Here is a 5658-nt window from a genome sequence, read left to right as displayed (position 1 = left end):
ACAGAGTAGTTTTCAAGGGAGGAATATGGATATCTGTGCTTCTGTGTTTTTATCTGGTGAGGTACATCTGCGCTGTTTCAGGCACCAGAGCTCTGTCTCAGATGCAGGCTAGGTTCAAAGGTACATCCCTGCTTGACCTGTTGCATGACATGCTCACATGACTGTCAGTCTACACTGACCCTTTAACATGTGTTAAACACTTAAAATGTTAACAAGTGTTAGCACTTTAACATGTGTTAAAGCAAAGTAAGCAGAACGTGATTGGTCTGAGGTTGTTTCTGTACCTGGAAGCCTTACACAAATTTTACAAAACTAAACTTAGAGGCGTTCCGTGTACCTGATTAACTTTGAATTGAGCTTCAGCCAATCACAGACAACTAACTAGCTGATTGTTTATATAACTAGGGACCTCCCATCAAACCATACCCAATTAAGGCAAATGCCTAGCTGTAGCCAATCAAATAACGTCTTTGCTTTGCTTCCACGCTCAGCCTATAAAAGCCAACTGCTTACATTGCTGAAGTGGAGCTCTCTGAACCTTTTCCAGTTTTAATTGTTGCCTGATTCATGAATTGTTCTTTGCTCATAAACTCAGTTAAATTTATATTGTCTAAAGTTTTTTTTTAAACACATGTGAGGAGGAAAATAAAAAAAAGTTGAAAGAAAACGATTTCAGCCTTCCCTCTCTGTTCAGATTTACTTCTCAATAGAAGTCTTACTTTGCTTTCCCGAGGTGGGCTTTCTGCTTTCCCACCTAGAATTGTGGCCCCATACCCAAGTTTGGGGTTCCCAAGCCCATCTGAGCTTCAGGCAAGAAGGATTGATTCTGCTTAGCAACAGGATTTCTTTGACTATCTTTCTCCACCTTCAGGTTCCATGGGGCTGCTGGCCTGTATAAGATCCCTTATTTGGTAACCTATTTTTATGGTGCCCCTGCTCTGGCCTTTTGTCTGTGATATGCCACCTTAGAGACCATCCAGAGTACTGAGCTTTTGCTTGCTCTCCTAATTCAACATACTCTTTCTTTTTTATGCTTTTTATTTAGTGACAATTTTTCATTCTATCCCTTTCTGCTCTCTAACTGCTACTCTTCCATTGAGAGACCCCTTCTTTTCTGTCTTACCCAACCTATATTCTTTTGTTGTAGTCTTGCTCTGCTTCTAGGGTATATCATAGGTATGACTGTATTATAACATTTACCAATATCAATTTATGGATCAATTTATGGAGAAGGACTGTTTATCAAAAACCTCAGGAAATGATAGTTGAGTTAATTAATGCATATTCCCTGTTCTGACTTTCTGTTCTAGTTACCTGTTTGGTCCTGTTCTAAACATAAGAATTGGGGTCCTTTCTTACCCTTGACAGCAAGTTCCCTCTTTAATAACCAAAGCTGATGTAACAAACCTCAGTCCAGAATCTTCAGTCTGTGGAATCATATGTGCTCTTTTCTTTTGGTATACAATCTGACACCTTCATCTTATGCCACTGGTGACTTAAGACTGAAATGTGCTCTACTGTTAACTATACTTTTTTCCAGCCCAATTAAACTTTTTGTTATCAGCAGCTGCCAATGAGTGTTTCTCTGGCCCATATGGGTGGACCTAGAGCAGTGTTTCCCAAAATATAGTTCCTGGGAATCCAAGTTAAAGACACTTGAGGTTCTTATTAAAAGTGAAACATTTTCAGATTTTTCAGCTGCAGAACTTCATGGGCATGTGACGTCTTGCACAGAGTCCTGTGCTTAGAAGGGCCCTGTACTCAGGTTTATAATACATTGTTGATGCTACCTTGAAATTCTTCATAATTTGGAACAAAGGGCCTTGCATTTTCATTTTGCATTGACCCCCCAAAATTATGTAGCTAGACCTATCCTGTGTATGTATGTTTGAAGTGTGTCATAAATATTCATTTTTAAGAAACAATCATTTCCTGACATTCTTTGGAAACCTACCATGAAGAATTTTTAAAAAGTTAATTTCTGATGTTAGTGAGAATATGAGGAAAAGAGCAGTCTCACTTATTATTGTGATAATGTAATTTTCCTGGAGGAAAATTTAATCATATGCATATATCCACACACAACACACATATATACACTTAAAAAAGCTCCTTTGGATTTGAAATTCAAAATCTTAATACATGATTTTCTAGATCTTTACCCACAGGGCTATTTAGTTTTGACTTTATTACTTTTATTTCTAAATTTTATTCTTATTAAGGTACTGCAATTCCATAGCTTAAAAATAAAATAACACTAAAAAGCTGTATAAAATGAAAAACAGTGATTTCCAGCTTCGTCCCTCTTCACCCCTAAGTCCTACTTCCTACAAGCAATTCATTTAGCTTGGTCTTCTGGTAGTTATTTCTCTATTTCTATGCTACTTCTCTTCTTGATTTATCAAATTGAAATAATCCGTTCACTTCCTGTTATCATACAGATGATTTAACTCTCTTACACCTTCCTGAAGTCATTCTATTACACTTAATATGTATCTATTTTACATTTATTCTAGAAACTTGTTGGTTTCATATACACACATTTTCAGGTCTATGACATTCTTATGTTTTATATTTAATTTTGTCTTACTTTTTCTTTACTGAGTGCTGTGTGCTTAGGATTTATCCAGGTTGCTTTATACTTGCACATGTATAGGACAGCATATGAAGAGGTTTATTCACTTTGGCATTGTTGGTCATAGAAAAAGATTAGCGCCAAACTAATTAACAGGGGATGAATTAAATGAGTACAGTGAATACCCTGCCACAGCTAGAAAGCATGAATTGGATCTTATTCTGCTCAGCAGGTGCAGAAGTGGTGGAGGTGGGTCAAAGTTTCTATCTGGGTAAAGACTGGAAGATCACTTGACATGGAATTATCTTTCTAGGCCATGTGTAGCTTTCATTCTCGTGGAGACTGGGTGCACCAAGGGGCTCAAACAATGCCCCTCACTCACTGTGATAATTCTCCAGGCCAGCTTGGCTGTCACTACTTGCATACTGCTTTCTCTTTTGGATCGTGTTTTCTCTATGAATCCCAGTCTATGGAGCCTTCCACCTTTCCTTGTTTCTTTTTTGGCTCTCCTTCCAGCTCCTTTTATTTCCTTGGGAAGAAATCCACTAGTCTATTATAACAGAGCCCACATCAATAATTGTGGAAATAAGACATGTTTTCAGTTTTTTTTTAGTTATACTTTAAGTTCTGGGATACACATGCAGAATATGCAGGTTTCTTACATAGGTATACATGTGCCATGGTGGTTTGCTGCACCCATTCTCCAATCATCTACATTAGATATTTCTCCTAATGCTATCCCTCCCCTTGTCCCCCACCTTCTGACAGGCCTCAATGTGTGATGTTCCCCTCCCTGCATCCCTGTTTTCTCATTGTTCAACTCCCACTTATGAGTGAGAACATGAGGTGTTTCGTTTTCTGTTCCTGTGTTCATTTATTGAGAATGATGGTTTCCAGCTTCATCCATGTCCTTGCAAAAGACATAAACTGATTCTTTTTTATGGCTGCACAGTATTCCATGGTGTATATGTGCCACACTTTCTTTATCCAGTCTATCATTGATGGACATTTGGGTTGGTTCCAAGTCTTTGCTATTGTGAATAGTGCTGCAATAAACATATTTGTGCATGTGTCTTTATAGTAGAATGATGTATACTCCTTTAAGTGTATACCCAGTAATGGAAATTGCTAGGTCAAATGGTATTTCTGGTTCTAGATCCTTGAGGAATCGCCACACTGTTTTCCACAATGGTTGAACTAATTTACACTCCTACCAACAGTGTAAAAGCGGTCCTATTTCTCCACATCCTCTCCAGCATCTGTTGTTTCCTGACTTTTTAACAATCGTCATTCTATCTGGTGTGAGATGGTATCTCATTGTGGTTTTGATATGCATTTATCTAATGACTGGTGATGATGAGCTTTTATTTATATGTTTGTTGGCCACATAACTGTCTTCTTTTGAAAAGTGTCTGTTATATCCTTCATCCACTTTTTGATGGGGTTGTTCGATTTTTTCTTGTAAATTTGTTTAAGTTCCTTGTTTAAGTTCCTGTGTTTAAGTTTCTTGTAAATTTGTTTAAGTTCCTTGTAGATTCTGGATATTAGACTTTTGTCAGATGGGTAACTTGCAAAAATTTTCTCCCATTCTGTAGGTTGCCTGTTCACTCTGATGATAGTTTATTTTTCTGTGCAGAAGCTCTTTAGTTTATTTAGATCCCACTTGTCAATTTTGGCTTTTGTTGACATTGCTTTTGGTGTTTTAGTCATGAAGTCTTTTCCCATCCCTATGTCCTGAATAGTATTGCCTATGTTTTCTTCTCGGGTTTTTATGGTTTCAGGTCTTATATAAGTCTTTAATCCATCTTGAGTTAATTTTTGTGTAAGGTGTGAGGAAAGGGTACAGTTTCAGTTTTCTGCGTATAGCTAGCCAGTTTTCCCAACAACATTCATTAAATAGGGAATCCTTTCCCCATTTCTTGTTTTTGTCAGGTTTGTCAAAGATCAGATAGTTGTAGATGTGTGGGGTTATTTCTGAAGCCTCTGTTTTCTTCCATTGGTCTATATATTTTTTGGTACTAGTACCATGCTGCTTTGGTTACTGTAGCCTTGTAATATAGTTTGAAGTCAGATAGCTTGGTACCTCCAGCTTTGTTCTTTTTGCTTAGGATTGTCTTGGCTATATAGGCTCTTTTTTGGTTCCACATGAAATTTAAAGTAGTTTTTTCTGATTCTGTGAAGAAAGTCAATGTTAGCTTGATGGAAATAGCACTGAATGTATATATTACTTCGGGCAGTATGGCCATTTTCATGATATTGATTCTTCCTATCCATGAGCATGGAATGTTTTTCCATTTATTTGTGTCCTCTCTTATTTCCTTGAGCAGTGGTTTTTACTTCGCCTTGAAGAGGTCATTATGTCCCTTGTAAGTTGTATTCCTAGGTATTTTATTCTCTTTGTAGCAATTGTGAATGGGAGTTCACTCATGATTTGACTATTTGTCTAGGTGTATAGGAATGCTTCAGTTATTGCACACTGATTTCGTATCCTGAGACTTTGCTAAAGTTGCTTATCAGTTTAAGGAGATTTTGGGCTAATACGATGGGGTTTTCTAAACATACAATCATGTCATCAGAGACAATTCTACTTCCTGTCTTCCTATTTGAATACTCATTATTTCTTTCTCTTTCCTGATTGCCCTGGCCAGAACTTCCAATACTATGTTGAATAGGAGTGCTGAGAAAGGGCGTCCTTGTCTTGTGCCAGTTTTCATAGGGAATGTTTCCAGCTTTCGCCCACTCAGTATGATATTGGCTGTAGGTCTGTCATAAGTAGCTCTTATTATTTTGAGATACTTTCCGTCAATACCTAGTTTTTTGAGTGTTGTTAGCATGAAGTGGTGTTGAATTTTATCAAAGGCCTTTTCTGCATCTATTTAGATAATCATGTGGTTTTTGTCATTGGTTCTGTTTAAGTGATGGGTTACGTTTATTGATTTGTGTATTTTGAACCAGGCTTTTATCCCAGGGATGAAGCCAACTTGATCATGGTGGATAAGCTTTTTGATGTGCTGCTGGATTTGATTTGTCAGCATTTTATTAAGGATTTTTGCATTGATGTTCATCAGGGATACTGGCCTGAA

The sequence above is a fragment of the Mandrillus leucophaeus genome, unplaced genomic scaffold, assembly GCF_000951045.1.
Source record: "Mandrillus leucophaeus isolate KB7577 unplaced genomic scaffold, Mleu.le_1.0 Scaffold1034, whole genome shotgun sequence".
NCBI lineage: Eukaryota > Metazoa > Chordata > Mammalia > Primates > Cercopithecidae > Mandrillus > Mandrillus leucophaeus.
The sequence above is the reverse complement of the archived record's forward strand: the minus strand, read 5'-3'. Positions refer to the sequence as shown.